Source organism: Zea mays, chromosome 5 (assembly GCF_902167145.1).
Source record: "Zea mays cultivar B73 chromosome 5, Zm-B73-REFERENCE-NAM-5.0, whole genome shotgun sequence".
In the NCBI taxonomy this organism is placed as follows: domain Eukaryota; kingdom Viridiplantae; phylum Streptophyta; class Magnoliopsida; order Poales; family Poaceae; genus Zea; species Zea mays.
In genome coordinates, this window is record NC_050100.1 from 177,590,102 (window position 1) to 177,610,697 (window position 20,596).

The following is a 20,596-nucleotide window of genomic DNA, read 5'->3' on the forward strand; positions in this document are numbered from 1 at the left end:
AAGTGAAGCGGGAAAAGTCATCAACAATAACTAGACCATACTTACTTCCTCCTATGCTTAGATAGGCGACGGGTCCGAAGAGGTCCATATGTAGCAGCTCCAAGGGTCTTGATGTGGTCATCACATTCTTGCTGTGATGTGCTCCTCCCACTTGTTTACCTGCCTGACAAGCTGCACAAGGTCTATCTTTTTCGAATTGCACATTAGTTAATCCTATCACGTGTTCTCCCTTTAGAAGCTTGTGAAGGTTCTTCATCCCCACATGTGCTAAGCGGCGATGCCACAACCAACCCATGCTAGTCTTAGCAATTAAGCATGCATCTAGACCGGCCTCTTCTTTTGCGAAATCAACTAAGTAAAGCTTGCCGTCTAATACACCCTTAAAAGCTAGTGAACCATCACTTCTTCTAAAGACAGACACATCTATGTTTGTGAATAAACAGTTATATCCCATATTGCATAATTGACTAACAGATAGTAAATTATATCCCAGAGACTCAACTAAAAATACATTAGAGATAGAGTGCTCATTGGATATTGCAATCTTGCCTAAACCTTTCACCTTGCCTTGGTTCCCATCACCGAATATGATTGAATCTTGGGAATCCTTATTCCTGACGTAGGAGGTGAACATCTTCTTCTCCCCCGTCATATGGTTTGTGCATCCGCTGTCGATAATCCAGCTTGAGCCCCCGGATGCATAAACCTGCAAGGCAAATTTAGGCTTGGGTCTTAGGTACCCAACTCTTGTTGGGTCCTACAAGGTTAGTCACAATTTCCTTAGGGACCCAAATGCAAGCTTTATCACCCTTGCATTTTGCCCCTAATTTCCTAGCAATCACTTTTCTATCCTTTCTACAAATAGCAAAGGAAGCATTTAAAGCATGATATATTGTAGAAGGTTCATTAACTTTCCTAGGAATATTAATAACATTTCTTCTAGGCATATTATGAACAACATTTCTCCTACCAACATTTCTATCATGCACATAAGAAGAACTAGAAGCAAACATGTCATGAGAATCAAAAGCATCATATGCATTATAACTCCTATAAGCATTTCTAGATTGTCTCCTATCATGGTACATAAAGGCATGGTTCTTTTGCACACTATTAGCCATAGGGGCCTTCCCTTTCTCCTTGGCAGAGATGGGAGCCTTATGGCTTGTCAAGTTCTTGGCTTCCCTCTTGAAGCCAAGACCATCCTTAATTGAGGGATGTCTTCCAATTGTGTAGGCATCCCTTGCAAATTTTAACTTATCAAATTCACTTTTGCTAGCCTTAAGTTGAGCATTAAGACTAGTCAATTCATCATTCAGCTTGGCAATTGTAACTAAGTGTTCATTGCAAGCATCAATGTCAAAATCTTTACACTTAGTGCAAATCACAACATGTTCTACACAAGATGTTAATTTACTAGATTTTTCTAGCTTAGCATTTAAATCGTCATTTATGCTTTTTAAACTAGAAATTGAATCATGACATGTAGACAACTCACAAGAAAGCATTTCATTTCTCTTAATCTCTAAAGCAAGTGATTTTTGTGCTTCTACAACCTTATCATGTTCTTCATATAAAAGGTCCTCTTGTTTTTCTAATAGCCTATTCTTATCATTCAAGGCATCAATGAGTTCATTTATCTTATCTATCTTAGATCTATCTAAGCCCTTGAATAAGCATGAATAGTCTATGTCATCATCATCACTAGACTCATTATCACTAGAAGAAGCATAAGTGGAGTCTCGAGTACTCACCTTCTTCTCCCTTGCCATAAGGCATGTGTGACGCTCGTTGGGGAAGAGGGATGACTTGTTGAAGGCGGTGGCGGCGAGTCCTTCATTGTCGGAGTCAGAAGAGGAGCAGTCCGAGTCCCACTCCTTGCCTAGATGCGCCTCGCCCTTTGCCTTCTTATAGTTCTTCTTCTTCTCCCTCTTGTTCCCTTGATCCTGATCACTATCATTGTCGGGACAGTTAGCAATAAAATGACCAAGCTTACCACATTTGAAGCATGAGTGCTTCCCCTTTGTCTTGGTCTTGCTTGGCTGCCCCTTGCGGCCTTTTAGCGCCGTCTTGAATCTCTTGATGATGAGAGCCATCTCTTCATCATTAAGTCCGGCCGCCTCAATTTGTGCCACCTTGCTAGGTAGCATCTCATTGCTTCTTGTTGCCTTGAGAGCAAGAGGTTGAGGCTCATTGATTGGACCGTTTAGAGCGTCGTCGACGTATCTCGCCTCCTTGATCATCATCCGCCCGCTTACGAATTTTCCGAGTACCTCCTCGGGCGTCATCGTCGTGTACCTGGGATTCTCACGAATATTGTTTACGAGATGAGGATCAAGAACGGTAAAGGACCTTAGCATTAGGCGGACGACGTCGTGGTCCGTCCATCGCGTGCTTCCGTAGCTCCTTATTTTGTTGATAAGGGTCTTGAGCCGGTTGTAAGTTTGGGTTGGCTCCTCTCCCCTTATCATTGCGAATCGTCCAAGCTCGCCCTCCACCAACTCCATTTTAGTGAGCATGGTGATGTCGTTCCCCTCGTGAGAGATCTTGAGGGTGTCCCATATCTGCTTGGCATTGTCCAAGCCGCTCACCTTATTGTACTCTTCCCTACACAAAGATGCTAATAGAACAGTAGTAGCTTGTGCATTTCTATGGATTTGTTCATTTATAAGCATAGGGCTATCCGAGCTATCAAATTTCATTCCATTCTCTACAATCTCCCATATGCTTGGATGGAGAGAGAATAAGTGACTACGCATTTTGTGACTCCAAAATCCGTAGTCCTCCCCATCGAAGTGTGGAGGTTTGCCAAGAGGAATGGAAAGCAAATGCGAATTCGAACTATGTGGAATACGAGAATAATCAAATGAAAAGTTCGAATTGACTGTCTTCCTGTAGTCGTTGTCGTCGTCCTTTTGGGAAGAAGTAGACTCATCGCTATCGTCGTAGTAGACGATCTCCTTGATGCGCCTTGTTTTCTTCTTCTTCCCATCTTTGCGCTTGTGGCCCGAGCCCGAGTCAGTAGGCTTGTCATCCTTCGGCTCGTTGACGAAGGACTCCTTCTCCTTGTCGTTGATCACGATTCCCTTCCCTTTAGGATCCATCTCTTCGGGCGATTAGTCCCTTCTTGAAGAGAGCGGCTCCGATACCAATTGAGAGCACCTAGAGGGGGGGTGAATAGGTGATCCTGTGAAACTTGAAAACTTAAGCCACAAAAGCTTGGTTAATCGTTAGCACAATAATTGCCAAGTGGCTAGAGAGGAGTCAAAACACAATAACCACAAGAAATCAATCACAGAGATGGCACGGTGGTTATCCCGTGGTTCGGCCAAGACCAACGCTTGCCTACTCCACGTTGTGGCGTCCCAACGGACGAGGGTTGCAATCAACCCCTCTCAAGCGGTCCAAAGACCCACTTGAATACCACTGTGTTTTGCTTGCTTTTTCTCAATCCCGTTTGCGAGGAATCTCCACAACTTGGAGCCTCTCGCCCTTACACTTGAGATTCACAAAGAAATACGGAGTAAGGGAGAAACTAGCAACGCACACAAGACTCAAAAATCAGAGCAACAGCACGCACACAGGTCGCAACAAGAGCTCGCAACACAACTCAATGAGTTCACAACTCAACAAGAGCTCTAGATGCTATCACAATGAACTAAATGCGCGGAATCGATGTCTTGGTGCGTAGGAATGTTGTAGGAATGCTTGATGTTCTCCTCCATGCGCCTAGGGGTCCCTTTTATAACCCCAAGGCAGCTAGGAGCCGTTGAGAGCAAATCTGGAAGGCTGATCTTGCCTTCTGTCGACTGGTGCACCGGACAGTCCGGTGCACACCGGACACTGTCCGGTGCCCGATTTCTTTCCTTAAGCGGCGCAGCCGACCGTTGGCCACCAGAGAGCCGTTGGCGCACCGGACATGTCCGGTGCACACCGGACAGTCCGGTGCCCCCTTCTAGCCGTTGGCTCGGCCACGTGTCCCGCGCAGATCGCGCGGCCGACCGTTGGCTCAGCCAACCGTTGGCTCACCGGACAGTCCGGTGCACACCGGACAGTCCGGTGAATTATAGCCGTACGCTGTCGGCGAATTCCCGAGAGCGGCCACTTCACGCCGAGTCAGCCTGGCGCACCGGACACTGTCCGGTGCACCACCAGACAGTCCGGTGTGCCAGACTGAGCTGAGTCTTGGTTGTACACAGCCAAGCCTTTTTCACCTCTTTTCTTTTCTTCTTCTTTCTGTTTCTAACACTTAGACAAGTATATTAGTACACAAAACCAATGTACTAAGGCTTAGAAACATACCTTTACTCTTGATTTGCACTTTGTCCATCCATGAGCATAAATTCGCATTTAAGCACTTGTGTTGGCACTCAATCACCAAAATACTTAGAAATGGCCCAAGGGCACATTTTCCTTTCACGAGATGAAGAGCAGGCTCGCGCCGGCTCCCGTCTTCATCAGCGACCCGTCGAAAAACATGGTCCAGAGCTCCGGTTGGATCGGAGCCGTCGGCAGCTGGGTGTCGACCCATTCGGCTACGAAGTCCGCCAATACCTGGGACTTGATGGCCTTCCGAGGGGCGAACGAGATTGTTTCGCCCATGATTTCCACCGCCCACTTTGCGATCCTGCCCGAGGCCTCTCGGCACTGGATGATCTCCCCTAGGGGGAAGGATGACACCACAGTTACCGGATGAGACTCGAAGTAATGTCGCAACTTTCGCCTCGTCAGGATCACTGCATACAGCAGCTTCTGAACTTGTGGGTAGCGGATCTTGGTTTCGGACAGTACCTCGCTGACGAAGTAGACTGGCCTCTGAACGGGCAATGCATGCCCTTCTTCTTGCCTCTCGACCACAATCGCGGCGCTAACCACCTGAGTGGTCGCGGCGAAGTAGACCAAGAGGGCTTCTCCATCAGTTGGGGGCACCAAGATAGGCGCCTTTGTAAGGAGCGCCTTCAGGTTCCCGAGAGCTTCCTCGGCCTCAGGGGTCCAAGCGAAACACTCGGTCTTCCTTAAGAGGCGGTACAGAGGCAGACCTCTTTCGCCGAGGCGTGAGATGAAGCGGCTCAGGGCCGCGAGACATCCCATGACCCTCTGTACGCCTTTTAAGTCCTTGATGGGCCCCATGCTGGTGATAGCTGCAATCTTCTCCGAGTTGGCTTCGATGCCTTGCTCGGAGACGATGAACCCCAAGAGCATGCCCTGGGGCACCCCGAAGACACACTTCTCGGGATTGAGCTTGACGCCTTTCGCTTTGAGACATCAGAATGTCACTTCAAGGTCGGAGAGGAGGTCGGAAGCCTTTCTTGTCTTGACTACGATGTCATCGACGTAGGCCTCGACTGCCTCCTGTCCAGAGGCGAACTTGGTGGCGATGTCCATCAGCTCGCTCGCCCTGGTGGGGGTCTTGCGACCCAACTTACTCACCAGGTCACGACAGGTGGTGCCGGCAAGGAACGCGCCGATGACATCCGAGTCGGTGATGTTGGGCAGCTCGGTGCGCTGCTTCGAGAATCGCCGGATGTAGTCCCGGAGTGACTCTCCCGGTTGTTGCCGGCAGCTTCGGAGGTCCCAGGAATTCCCGGGGCGCACGTACGTGCCCTGAAAATTGCCGGCGAAGGCTTGGACCAAGTCATCCCAGTTGGAGATCTGCCCCGGAGGCAGGTGCTCCAACCAGGCGCGAGCAGTATCGGAGAGGAACAGGGGGAGGTTGCGGATGATGAGGTTGTCGTCGTCCGTCCCACCCAATTGGCAGGCCAGGCGGTAGTCCGCGAGCCACAGTTCCAGTCTCGTTTCCCCCGAGTACTTTGTGATAGTAGTCGGGGGTCGGAACCGGGTCGGGAACGGCGCCCGTCGGATGGCCCGACTGAAGGCCTGCGGACCGGGTGGTTCGGGCGAGGGACTCCGATCCTCCCCGCTGTCATAGTGTCCCCCATGCCTGGGGTGGTAGCCTCGGCGCACCCTTTCATCGAGGTGGGCCTGACGGTCGCGACGATGGCGCTCGTTGCCGAGGTGACCCGGGGCCGCAGGCGCGGTGTTGCGCGTGCGCCCGGTGTAGACCGAGGCTTCCCGCATGAATCGGGAAGTCGCGGCATGAGGTTCCGAGGGGTATCCCTGCCTTCGGGAGGCAGTGCTCTCGGCCCGTCGGGCCGCAGCGCCTTCCAGGAGATTCTTGAGCTCCCCCTGGATTCGCCGACCCTCGGTGGTTGATGGCTCCGGCATCGCGCGGAGGAGCATCGTTGCGGCTGCCAGGTTCTGACCGACCCCGCTGGATGCGGGTGGTGGCCTGACCCTGACGTCGTTGGCGACGCGGTGCTGGAAACCTTGGGGCAGGTGACGTATTTCTCCGGCCGGGGGTTGGCCCGCCCATACCTGCCCGACGTCCCGGCGGATCGGCTCAAGCGCTCCTTGTAACGCCCCGAATTTTGCAGTTGAATTTTTTCTTTTCTTTACTCGCCAAATTCGGGCGTTACCTTTTCTTTTTCTTTTTGCCCTCGCTAGACCTTGACTTTTTCCAAAGCTAGCGGAATTTGGTTTGGAATTCCCGTGTAAAGAAAAACTCTAAAAAATACTTTATGTTGTTTGATGCACCATGCCGAGCTATGCATTCTTTGATTGTTTGAAAGTGCAAATGCATTCATCTAGGAAGATCGGATTTCGAAAACAGGGAAATAATCCTTTCTTTTTCTTTCTCTTTCTTTCTCTCTCCCTCTTCCCCTTTCCCTCTCTCCCGCGCCATGGGCTCCTTGGCCGGCCCAGCCGCCCCTTGGCCGGCCCAAGCCCCCTGCGCGCCCCCCCTCTTGGGCCTTGGCAGGCCCAGCCGCCCCCCCCCCCACCTCCCCTTTTTTTCCCAATTCCCTCTCCCTCTCTCTCTCCCTCTCATTTTCCCTCTCTCTCCCTAAGCCGCCGCCCCTACCCCTCTGCCCTAACCGCCGCCGCCCCCTGCTCGGCCGCCGCCCTCGCCGTCGGCCGCCCATCGCCGGTGAGCCCCCCCCTTTCCCTCTCCTCCCTCCCTCTTCCCTCTCCCCTCCTCCCTCCCCTTGGCAGCCCAGCCGCCCGGCCACCCCTGGCCGCGCCCCTGGCCGCCCCCAGCCCAGCCGCCGGCCGCGCCCTGGCCCCAGCCGCGCCTGGCCCCAGCCGCGCCTAGCCAGCCTCGGCCGCGCCCTGGCCGGCCCTGGCCGCGCCCAGCCGCGCCCCCGGCCGCGCCCAGCCGCGCCCCCGGCCACCCCTGGCCGCGCCCTCGGCCGCCCCTGGCCCCTGGCCGCCCGCCAGCCGCCCCCTGCCCGCTGGTTCGGCCGCGCCCCTGGCCGGCCCAGTCGCTCGCCCAGCCGGCCGGTTCAACCGCCCTAGGGCCGGTTCAACCGCCCCCCCTTTTTTTATTTTATTTTATTTACTTTCTGTGATCATAATTACCTTATTTTGGGTAGACTAATCATGGTTCATGCTATGGAAATGAGAAGTTTAATTTAGAATTTCGTTGCGCTAGTTGATTCACTTAGTTAATTGTTTATCCCGTGCAATGTTAATCAACTTAAAATGATTAGGTTCCCACTAGTGCATATGACAGAATTCTTTTGTTAGGAACCTATTGAAACTAGAGTGCATAATTTAACTAATCATTAGTGCATAAACTTTAACCCCCCTGCGAGACCCTTTTCCCGTTTCTTTCTAACCATAACAAATGCAATGTCAAATGTCATACTTGATGCATATTCGCTTTATTTGTTCCCTTGTATGGTGTACTGTTCTTTTGTATTAAATATGTGGATGGATGTATGTATGTTTGCGCTCGCATAGAGAACGATCCGGTCGAAGAGCCCGAGGAATTCGCAGGAGAAGCCCCTGAGCAGCAGTCGGTTGGTGGAGGCAAGTGTCCTTTGACCTATCTCTGTCCTAATCATTCTTTAATTCACCTCCCGCATCACACATTTATACCTAAGGATTGACTAGCTTTTTGTTATCCATGTCCTTGTTTACCTATTTGGGTCGGATTATTACTGCTTAGTTTGATGCTATTGCTCAACTTTAATCAATGAACATGATGTGGTTATCTATGATACGTTGTTTTCCCGTTCTTATTTATGATTATACTTGTGGCATTTAAGGGGACTCGAGCGGTTTCTCGAGTGCCTCTCCGTAAGGACCTGTTCAATGGATGACCGCCCGGGAAAACAGTGCAACCATGAGGGTGGAATGGGGTGCCCTTAGCTGAATAATTAGAGGATCCGGGGTGTAGTTCGCTTCGCCGTCGTGCCGTCAATGGGGCTCGGTGTATGCGGCTCGCTCTGCCAAGGTTGATTTGTCCCTTGGGGAGGAGTGCGGTACATTTAGGAAACCTAACGGGTGGCTACAGCCCCGGGGAATCTTTGTAAAGGCTTCGTAGTGAATCCTTGGCCATTCACCTCGAGAGTGAATAAGGGTCTTGCAAGCCCGGGCCAGAGAGGGAATCACGGCTTGTGGGTAAAGTGCACAACCTCTGCAGAGTGTTATGAAACTGATATATCAGCCGTGCTCGCGGTTATGAGCGGCCAAGGGAGCTCCAGAGATTAGTGATACTTGATCAGAGATACTTTGGTACAGGTGACAATGAGATTGATGGTTCTGATTACGATTATGGTATTGGTAAGTGGTATTCTTTCCGTTTGGAAAGGATACATTGGGCTAATAACTTGGGTTAATGTTAAAACCTGGCTTTCTACTAGTAAGTAATAACCTGACCAACTAAAAGCAACTGCTTGACTTATCCCCACATAAAGCTAGTCCACTACAGCCAAACAGGATACTTGCTGAGTATGTTGATGTGTACTCACCCTTGCTCTACACACCAAACCCCCCCAGGTTGTCAGCATTGCAACCACTGCTCAGGCGAAGATGAAGCTGTGGAAGGAGACTTCCAGGAGTTCCAAGACTACGACGAGTTCTAGGTGTGGGTTAGCGGCAACCCCCCAGTCGGCTGCCTGTGAAGGCCGCGTTATCTATGTTTCTTTTCCGCACTTTGATTTATTGTAAGAACTATATGGACGTCTCAGACGTATGATGTAATCGACTATTTCCCTTATTAATACTATTTTGAGCACTGTGTGATGATGTCCATATTATGTAACCGCTGTGTACGTGAATAACTGATCCTGGCACGTACATGGTTCGCATTCGGTTTGCCTTCTAAAACCGGGTGTGACATAAGTGGTATCAAAGCCGTGCTGACTGTAGGACCGCTAACCTAGAGTAGAATGGTCGTTCTAAGGATTATAGACCTCTGTCCCTACCTTGACTTTGATATCTCTTCAAAAGTTGGTCCTACCGACCAAACCTATGTTCTACTATATATTATACCTTGCTAAAAAATTGTGTTTCATTCTGATCCTTCATTTACTTATTACTTGCTGGTCATATTAATTCTGTTCTCACCCTTTTGCTTGCGATGTCTTTTGTAGATGGCTCGACTTAGACACACTGCACGAAAGTCCGTCATCCCCTTCTTACCCTCCCGCCTTGCTGAGCGTCCGCTTCGCCGTCCCGTGGCCGGACAGTCCAGCCACTTGGAGAGACTACACCACCGCCTGCGTGAGGAGCAGGAACGTCGACGACAGGAGCAGCAGGGCTCTTCTTTCTCGCTCCACCAGGAGATAGAGTCTGTGAGGAGCTGCTCTCCTGTGCTTCCTCTGGAGGCGCCCCCTGCACCACCACTGGGCGCCCCAGCTTCTGGAGTAGCTGCTAGAGGAGACCCAGACGACGGAGATGGCGACGACAGCTCGAGCCACGACACCGACTTCTCTGCTAACCCTGAGCCGGAAGGATGGGTTGCTCGACCCATCACTCGCGACGCTGCTCGCGGGTGTCACTTCCACGATGCGCTCGACACCCTGCTACGTCGGGCATTTGACCGGCATACTTGGTCCGTCGAGTATCGCTGTGTGGTCTACCAGCATAGTTGCGGGGTCTACCCGGACCGCTGGGAGGCGACTTGCTTGGTGCGCTGCCCGGAGGACAGTCTCCAGGGTGCAGAGGCCTGCTCAGAGCACTATTCTATCTCTGAACGGGACTCAGCTGAGGCAGCCATGCAAGATGCTGCACGGCGTGCGCTTTCGCACTACTGCTCGGTTTTCGGTGGGGCAGCTGACGGTCTTGACCTGAAGTATTACCCCCGCCGTCCATCTGGCAGCACAGGAGGCGTGATTGTCTCACCTGTCGGTGAGGGCAATCCTAGGTTGAGCAGCACAGTCAACCTAGCCGTCGTGCTAAACACGGAGCTGGACCATGCATTAGACGAGCTGAGTAGGGCTCGTGCTGAGATCGCCCTGCTGCGGGCTGAGCGCGCGGAACGTCGTCACTTGGACGGTGGTTCCCCCGCTCCCGTCGGGACTCAGCACCCGTACCGCGCACCTCAGCGTGGACACTAGCCTTATGGCAATCCCGACTGCAAGACCAAGATAAATCTAGAACCATAGATCGCTAGAGTTGGATCTTGTAATTAATACGAAATATATGCATAGAAGCTTCAGTCTTAGCGTTAATCTCGGTCTTAGTTAGTCTTAGTTAGACAGGGTAGTTTGCTATATCCTGTGCATTTATGTTTGTCATGATGAACTATGTTTGGTTTGGATCTTTGTAATGATTGTCACCAGAGTGTGGGTATCCCCTGCATTTTGGTTTACATATTATGTTAATGAAGTTAGTTATATAGTTGGGAAACCTTTTATTCCACTTTCCTCTTGATCTGAGAAGCTGTGTGGTCTGTGTTGGAGATCAGTGAAGATGCTCACCTGCTCAGTGCTGTTGAAGAATTCTATACTCTTTTCTTATGCTGCAAGATTTGCCAGATCAGTTCTGATGTGTGGTTGCATTCTGCAGATGTCAGAGAACAGGCGCAGAGGAGGAAGGCGTGCTCAGCAGGAGCGAGCCGCTCAACAGGATGAGGTGCCTCAGCAGCAGCACCTGCCGCCCCCGCCCCCGATGTCCATCGAGCAGATGTTTCTGATGCAGACTCAGGCAGTTCAAGCCATCGGTCAGACTTTGGCCGCCATTCAGCAGCAGCAGCAGCAGCAGCAGCAAGCTCCACCTCAGCCTCAGATGCCTCAGATGCCCAGAGACAAGCGTGCTGAATTCATGAGAGGTCATCCACCAACGTTTGCTCATTCTTCTGACCCTATGGATGCTGAAGATTGGCTGCGCACTGTGGAGCGGGAGTTGCATACCGCTCAGTGTGATGACAGGGAGAAAGTCTTGTATGGTCCCCGTCTGTTGAGAGGAGCAGCCCAATCATGGTGGGAGTCTTACCTCGCCACCCATGCCAACCCCGACACCATCACCTGGGAAGAATTCAGAGGTAGCTTTCGTCAGTACCACGTGCCTGCAGGTCTGATGACAGTGAAGAAGGAGTTCCTGGCCCTTAAGCAAGGGTCATCATCTGTCAGTGAGTATCGAGACAGGTTTCTGCAATTGTCTCGCTATGCTCCTGAGGATGTCAACACTGACGCCAAGCGACAATACCGTTTTCTGAGAGGCTTGGTCGACCCCCTGCAGTATCAACTGATGAATCACACCTTCCCGACATTCCAGCACCTGATTGATAGAGCGATCATGACAGAAAGGAAGCGTAAGGAGATGGAAGATCGTAAGCGCAAGATCAGTGGACCCCAGCCTGGAAGCAGCAGCCGCCCTCGTTTTTCAGGCAATCAACCTCAGCAGTTCAGGCAGAACCAGCGTCCACCTCAGCAGCGTCAGCAGCATCAGCAGTTCCAAAGGCAGTATCCTCAGCATCAGTACCAGAACCGTCAGAGCAATCAGTCAGGAGGTCAGTTTCAAAGGCAGAATCAGCAAGCACCCCGTCTTCCTGCCCCAGCAAACCAGCAGAACAGTCAGGCAGCACCAGCTCAGGTTGGAAACAGGGCATGTTTCCACTGTGGAGAGCAGGGCCATTGGGTGATGCAATGTCCGAAGAAGGCAGCCCAGCAGCAGTCAGGCCCCAATGCCCCAGCAAAGCAGAATGTGTCTCAGCCTGGAGCAGGCAACCGCCCTCAACAGCGCTATAATCATGGAAGATTGAATCACTTGGAGGCTGAAGCAGTTCAGGAGACCCCCGGCATGATAGTAGGTATGTTCCCAGTCGACTCCCATATTGCAGAAGTGTTATTTGATACTGGAGCAACGCATTCTTTCATTACTGCATCATGGGTAGAAGCACATAATCTTCCAACTACTACCATGTCAACCCCCATTCAAATTGACTCAGCTGGTGGTAGAATTCGAGCTGATAGCATTTGTTTAAATATAAGTGTGGAAATAAGGGGGATAGCGTTTCCCGCCAACCTTATAGTAATGGGTACTCAGGGAATAGATGTCATCCTAGGGATGAATTGGTTAGATAAGTATCAGGCAGTTATCAGTTGTGATAAAAGGACAATCAAGTTGGTGTCCCCACTAGGAAAGGAAGTGGTGACTGAGTTAGTCCCACCTGAGCCGAAGAAAGGAAGTTGTTATCAGATGGCTGTCGATAGCAGTGAAGCAGATCCAATTGAGAGTATCAAGGTTGTGTCTGAATTCCCAGATGTGTTTCCAAAGGATTTACCGGGTATGCCACCAGAGCGGAAAGTTGAGTTTGCCATAGAGCTTCTTCCTGGAACCGCCCCCATCTTTAAGAGAGCTTACAGAATATCCGGACCAGAGTTGGTTGAGCTTAAGAAGCAGATTGATGAGCTGTCAGAGAAAGGTTACACCCGGCCAAGCACCTCGCCTTGGGCCGCCCCTGTCTTATTTGTGGAAAAGAAAGATGGCACCAAGAGGATGTGCATCGATTATCGAGCTTTGAATGAGGTCACGATCAAGAACAAGTATCCCTTGCCCAGAATAGAAGATCTGTTCGACCAGTTGAGAGGAGCCAGTGTGTTCTCCAAGATTGATCTGAGGTCAGGTTATCACCAGCTCAGGATCTGACCTTCGGACATTCCGAAGACGGCATTCATTACCAAGTATGGTTTGTATGAGTTCACAGTGATGTCTTTTGGTTTGACCAATGCACCAGCGTTCTTCATGAATCTGATGAACAGTGTATTCATGGATTACCTTGATAAGTTTGTGGTGGTATTCATTGATGACATTCTGATTTATTCCCAAAGCGAAGAAGAGCACGCAGATCATTTGAGGATGGTATTGCAGAGATTGCGAGAGCACCAGTTGTACGCAAAGTTGAGCAAGTGTGAGTTCTGGATCAGCGAAGTCCTGTTCTTGGGTCACATAATCAACAAGGAAGGATTGGCTGTGGATCCGAAGAAAGTGGCAGACATTCTGAACTGGAAAGCGCCAACGGATGCTCGAGGAATCAAGAGCTTCATTGGAATGGCCGGATACTATCGGCGATTCATTGAAGGGTTTTCAAAGATTGCGAAGCCAATGACAGCGTTGCTAGGCAACAAGGTTGAGTTCAAATGGACCCAGAAATGTCAAGAGGCCTTTGAAGCGCTGAAAGAGAAGTTGACTACATCGCCTGTCCTAATCTTGCCTGATGTGCACAAGCCCTTCTCGGTGTATTGTGATGCTTGTTACACAGGTTTGGGATGCGTGTTGATGCAAGAGGGAAGAGTTGTGGCTTACTCGTCCCGACAGCTGAAGGTTCATGAGAAGAACTACCCAATCCATGATCTAGAGTTGGCAGCAGTGGTTCACGCACTGAAGACATGGAGGCACTATCTGTATGGACAGAAATGCGATGTTTACACAGACCACAAGAGTCTGAAGTACATATTCACTCAGACAGAGCTGAACATGAGGCAACGAAGATGGTTAGAGCTGATCAAAGACTATGAGTTGGAGATTCATTACCATCCAGGCAAAGCAAACGTAGTGGCAGATGCTTTGAGCAGAAAGAGTCAAGTCAATCTAATGGTCGCTCGCCCGATGCCTTATGAGTTGGCCAAGGAGTTCGACAGGTTGAGTCTCGGGTTTCTGAACAATTCGCGAGGAGTCACAGTTGAATTGGAACCTACCTTGGAGCGAGAAATCAAAGAAGCGCAGAAGAATGATGAAAAGATCAGTGAGATTCGGCGATTGATTCTAGATGGCAGAGGCAAAGATTTTCGAGAAGATGCTGAAGGCGTGATACGGTTCAAAGACCGCTTATGTGTTCCCAATGTCCAGTCTATTCGAGAGTTGATCCTCAAGGAAGCTCATGAGACAGCCTATTCGATTCACCCTGGTAGTGAGAAGATGTATCAGGATCTGAAGAAGAAATTCTGGTGGTACGGAATGAAGAGGGAAATCGCAGAGCATGTGGCTAAGTGCGATAGTTGTCGAAGAATTAAGGCAGAGCACCAGAGACCAGCTGGATTGTTGCAACCGTTGCAGATCCCTCAGTGGAAATGGGATGAAATTGGTATGGATTTCATAGTCGGATTGCCTCGCACTCGAGCCGGCTACGATTCTATTTGGGTAGTGGTGGACCGTTTGACCAAGTCAGCCCACTTCATACCTGTCAAGACCAGCTACAACAGTGCAGTATTGGCAGAGTTGTATATGTCTCGGATCGTTTGTCTTCATGGTGTGCCAAAGAAGATAGTGTCAGACAGAGGAACGCAGTTCACCTCTCATTTCTGGCAGCAGTTGCATGAAGCCTTGGGCACACATCTGAATTTCAGTTCAGCTTATCACCCGCAGACAGATGGCCAGACTGAAAGGACCAATCAAATTCTCGAAGATATGTTGAGAGCCTGTGCGTTGCAAGATCAGTCCGGATGGGACAAGCGATTGCCTTATGCAGAGTTTTCCTATAACAACAGTTACCAGGCCAGTTTGAAGATGTCACCGTTTCAGGCGCTTTATGGAAGGAGTTGTAGAACTCCGTTGCAATGGGATCAGCCTGGAGAGAAGCAAGTGTTTGGGCCAGACATTCTGCTTGAAGCCAAAGAGAACATCAAGATGGTCCGAGAGAATCTGAAGATAGCGCAATCGAGGCAGCGAAGCTATGCAGACACAAGAAGAAGAGAGCTGAGTTTTGAAGTCGGAGACTTTGTCTATCTGAAAGTGTCACCGATCAGAGGAGTCAGAAGATTCGGAGTGAAAGGCAAGCTAGCACCCCGCTACATTGGTCCGTACCAGATCCTCTCAAAGCGTGGAGAAGTGGCTTATCAGCTCAGCCTGCCAGAGAATTTGTCTGCTGTGCATGATGTCTTTCATGTGTCTCAGTTGAAGAAGTGCTTGCGTGTGCCAGAAGAGCAGTTGCCAGTGGAAGGTCTTGAGGTCCAGGAGGACTTGACCTATGTTGAGAAGCCAGCTCAGATCCTTGAGATTGCAGACAGAGTCACCCGAAGGAAGACCATCAGAATGTGCAAAGTCAGATGGAATCACCACTCTGAGGAAGAAGCAACCTGGGAGCGTGAAGATGATCTAGTGGCCAAGTACCCAGAGCTCTTTGCTAGCCAGCCCTGAATCTCGAGGGCGAGATTCTTTTAAGGGGGATAGGTTTGTAACGCCCCGAATTTTGCAGTTGAATTTTTTTCTTTTCTTTACTCGCCAAATTCGGGCGTTACCTTTTCTTTTTCTTTTTGCCCTCGCTAGACCTTGACTTTTTCCAAAGCTAGCGGGATTCGGTTTGGAATTCCCGTGTAAAGAAAAACTCTAAAAAATACTTTATGTTGTTTGATGCACCATGCCGAGCTATGCATTCTTTGATTGTTTGAAAGTGCAAATGCATTCATCTAGGAAGATCGGATTTCGAAAACAGGGAAATAATCCTTTCTTTTTCTTTCTCTTTCTTTCTCTCTCCCTCTTCCCCTTTCCCTCTCTCCCGCGCCATGGGCTCCTTGGCCGGCCCAGCCGCCCCTTGGCCGGCCCAAGCCCCCTGCGTGCCCCCCCTCTTGGGCCTTGGCAGGCCCAGCCGCCCCCCCACCTCCCCTTTTTTTCCCCAATTCCCTCTCCCTCTCTCTCTCCCTCTCATTTTCCCTCTCTCTCCCTAAGCCGCCGCCCCTACCCCTCTGCCCTAACCGCCGCCGCCCCCTGCTCGGCCGCCGCCCTCGCCGTCGGCCGCCCATCGCCGGTGAGCCCCCCCCCCTTTCCCTCTCCTCCCTCCCTCTTCCCTCTCCCCTCCTCCCTCCCCTTGGCAGCCCAGCCGCCCGGCCACCCCTGGCCGCGCCCCTGGCCGCCCCCAGCCCAGCCGCGCCTGGCCAGCCTCGGCCGCGCCCTGGCCGGCCCCGGCCGGCCCAGTCGCTCGCCCAGCCGGCCGGTTCAACCGCCCTAGGGCCGGTTCAACCGCCCCCCCCCCCTTTTTTATTTTATTTTATTTACTTTCTGTGATCATAATTACCTTATTTTGGGTAGACTAATCATGGTTCATGCTATGGAAATGAGAAGTTTAATTTAGAATTTCGTTGCGCTAGTTGATTCACTTAGTTAATTGTTTATCCCGTGCAATGTTAATCAACTTAAAATGATTAGGTTCCCACTAGTGCATATAACAGAATTCTTTTGTTAGGAACCTATTGAAACTAGAGTGCATAATTTAACTAATCATTAGTGCATAAACTTTAACCCCCCTGCGAGACCCTTTTCCCGTTTCTTTCTAACCATAACAAATGCAATGTCAAATGTCATACTTGATGCATATTCGCTTTATTTGTTCCCTTGTATGGTGTACTGTTCTTTTGTATTAAATATGTGGATGGATGTATGTATGTTTGCGCTCGCATAGAGAACGATCCGGTCGAAGAGCCCAAGGAATTCGCAGGAGAAGCCCCTGAGCAGCAGTCGGTTGGTGGAGGCAAGTGTCCTTTGACCTATCTCTGTCCTAATCATTCTTTAATTCACCTCCCGCATCACACATTTATACCTAAGGATTGACTAGCTTTTTGTTATCCATGTCCTTGTTTACCTATTTGGGTCGGATTATTACTGCTTAGTTTGATGCTATTGCTCAACTTTAATCAATGAACATGATGTGGTTATCTATGATACGCTGTTTTCCCGTTCTTATTTATGATTATACTTGTGGCATTTAAGGGGACTCGAGCGGTTTCTCGAGTGCCTCTCCGTAAGGACCTGTTCAATGGATGACCGCCCGGGAAAACAGTGCAACCATGAGGGTGGAATGGGGTGCCCTTAGCTGAATAATTAGAGGATCCGGGGTGTAGTTCGCTTCGCCGTCGTGCCGTCAATGGGGCTCGGTGTATGCGGCTCGCTCTGCCAAGGTTGATTTGTCCCTTGGGGAGGAGTGCGGTACATTTAGGAAACCTAACGGGTGGCTACAGCCCCGGGGAATCTTTGTAAAGGCTTCGTAGTGAATCCTTGGCCATTCACCTCGGGAGTGAATAAGGGTCTTGCAAGCCCGGGCCAGAGAGGGAATCACGGCTTGTGGGTAAAGTGCACAACCTCTGCAGAGTGTTATGAAACTGATATATCAGTCGTGCTCGCGGTTATGAGCGGCCAAGGGAGCTCCAGAGATTAGTGATACTTGATCAGAGATACTTTGGTACAGGTGACAATGAGATTGATGGTTCTGATTACGATTATGGTATTGGTAAGTGGTATTCTTTCCGTTTGGAAAGGATACATTGGGCTAATAACTTGGGTTAATGTTAAAACCTGGCTTTCTACTAGTAAGTAATAACCTGACCAACTAAAAGCAACTGCTTGACTTATCCCCACATAAAGCTAGTCCACTACAGCCAAACAGGATACTTGCTGAGTATGTTGATGTGTACTCACCCTTGCTCTACACACCAAACCCCCCCCCCCCAGGTTGTCAGCATTGCAACCACTGCTCAGGCGAAGATGAAGCTGTGGAAGGAGACTTCCAGGAGTTCCAAGACTACGACGAGTTCTAGGTGTGGGTTAGCGGCAACCCCCCAGTCGGCTGCCTGTGAAGGCCGCGTTATCTACGTTTCTTTTCCGCACTTTGATTTATTGTAAGAACTATATGGGCGTCTCAGACGTATGATGTAATCGACTATTTCCCTTATTAATACTATTTTGAGCACTGTGTGATGATGTCCATATTATGTAACCGCTGTGTACGTGAATAACTGATCCTGGCACGTACATGGTTCGCATTCGGTTTGCCTTCTAAAACCGGGTGTGACACTCCTGCTCCCTCGTCGAGCCTGGCCTGCGCCCCGCGGACTTGCTCGAGCTGTGGGTCGTGACCCCCCGCCGGAACGGGGACCACAGCTAGCTCCCGCGGGATGTCAGCGCGAGGCACCGACCTAGGGAGATCACCGTCCTCTAGCATGCCGAGATGGTTGCCTTCGGAGGGATCCCCTAGCTCGACGTGGAAACATTCGCGGCTTGGGCCGCAGTCCTCGTCGTCAAGGCTGCGGCTACCGTCGGAACAGTCGGAGAGGCAGTAATCGCATGCGGTCATAAAGTTCCGCATGGCACTGGGGTTGCCAAATCCAGAGAAATCCCAACAGATGCTGGGATCGTCATCTTCCTCGGACCCAGAGGGCCCGTAGGTCGAGACGTCCGTCAGCCGGTCCCAAGGTGACCGCATACGAAACCCCAGAGGGGTTGCACTCGCCTCAACGAGAGCGCCCGCCAAAGCGAGGTCGCTAGGCGGGTTGAGGCCGAGTCGAAATGACGTAAGATGGGAGTCAGTCAGTACCTTTTGGTCGACGAGGAGCGACATAGTCACGTCGGGGACTGATTGCACCGTCGTCTTAGGTACGAGGGCGACGTCCTGCAAGCTCTCCGCGAGCGCGCTGACGTCGTCCACTTGCTCGGGATTGGCGTGTCGCGGGGGGACGGCGCTCGCCTTCGTCTCATACGCGAGGTCGACGCCCGACGCGCCCCCCGTTGGGGCGCTGGGGACGTTGATTCGCTCGACTGCCGACGAAGCGCGACCTCCCGCTTGGCCTTGGTTGCCCCGCCTCCTCCTCCGTTGGCGGGGGAGAGGACGGGGCGAGCTCGAATGTTGTTCTTCCACCACGCGGGGAAGATGTCGTCGATTCCGCCGCCGGCGGGCGGGCTGTCGGCCGCCATTGTCGTTGTCGCGCGGCTGTGGAAGGAGTATCATGTCGTAGCTGCCGTCGAAGGACATGAACTCGAGACTCCCGAAACGGAGCACCGTCCCGGGCCGGAGAGGTTGCTGGAGACTGCCCATCTGGAGCTTGACGGGAAGCTGTTCGTCAGCACGCAGCAGGCCCCTACCTGGCGCGCCAACTGTCGGCGTTTCGAGACCGGGGGGTCCCTAAGCCGACGAGTGAGTGTGCCGCGTGCCCCAGCCTAGATGGGTCGAGCGCGTGGGCGAGCGCGAAGGGGGGAGAGCGAGGTGGCCGGAGACGGGCGTGAGAGAGGTGGAAATCCCGCGGCCTTCGTGTTCGTCCCGCGCCCAGGTCGGGTGCGCTTGCAGTAGGGGGTTACAAGCGTCCACGCGGGTGAGGGAAGCGAGCGGCCCCAAGAGAGCGCCTGTCCCGTCCTCGTCCCCGCGCGGCCAACCTTCTCTAAGAAGGCCCTGGTCCTTCCTTTTATAGGCGCAAGGAGAGGATCCAGGTGTACAATGGGGGTGTAGCAGAGTGCTACGTGTCTAGCGGGGGAGAGCTAGCGCCCTAAGTACATGCCAATGTGGCAGCCGGAGAGATCTTGGCACCCTGCTGGTGTGATGTCGTGGCTATCGGAGGAGCAACGGAGCCTGGCGGAGGGACAGCTGTCGGAGCAGTTGAGTCCTTGCTGACGTCCCCCTGCTTCCGTAAGGGAGCTGAGAGCCGTCGTCGTCACAGGGCTAGCAGGGCGCCATCATTGCCTATCTGGCGGAGCTAGCCAGATGGGACACCGGTCTTGTTCTCTACGGCCCGAGTCGGCTCGGGGTAGGGTGATGATGGCGCTTCCTGTTGACGTGGCGGGCCTGTGCCCTAGGTCGGGCGACGTGGAGGTTCCTCCGAAGCCGAGGTCGAGTCTGTCTTCCATGGCCGAGGCCGAGCCCGAGCCCCTGGGTTGGGCGAGGCGGAGGTTGTTCGGCAGAGGCCAGGGCGGAGTCCGAGCCCTGGGGTCGGGCGAAGCGGAGTTCGTCGTCTTCTGGGGCTTAGCCCGAGTCCGAGCCCTGGGTCGGGCGGAGCGGAGTTCGCCGTCTTTCGGGGCCTAGCCCGAGTCCGAGCCCTGGGTCGGGTGGAGCGGAGTTCGCCGTCTTCCGGGGCTTAGCCCGAGTCCGAGCCCTGGGTCGGGCGGAGCGGAGTTCGCCGTCTTCCGGGGCCTAGCCCGAGTCCGAGCCCTGGGTCGGGCGGAGCGGAGTTCGCCGTCTTCCGGGGCCTAGCCCGAGTCCGAGCCCTGGGTCGGGCGGAGCGGAGTTCGCCGTCTTCCGGGGCTTAGCCCGAGTCCGAGCCCTGGGTCGGGCGGAGCAGAGTTCGCCGTCTTCCGGGGCTTAGCCCGAGTCCGAGCCCTGGGTCGGGCGGAGCGGAGTTTCCTATGGCGCCTTTGGCAAGGCCTGACTGCCTGTCAGTCTCACTCTGTCAAGTGGCACTGCAGTCGGAGTGGCGCAGGCGGCGCTGTCCTTCTGTCAGACCGGTCAGTGGAGCGGGGAAGTGACGGCGGTCACTTCGGCTCTGCTGGGGGGCGCGCGTCAGGATAAAGGTGTCAGGCCACCTTTGCGTTAAATGCTCCTGCGACTCGGTCGGTT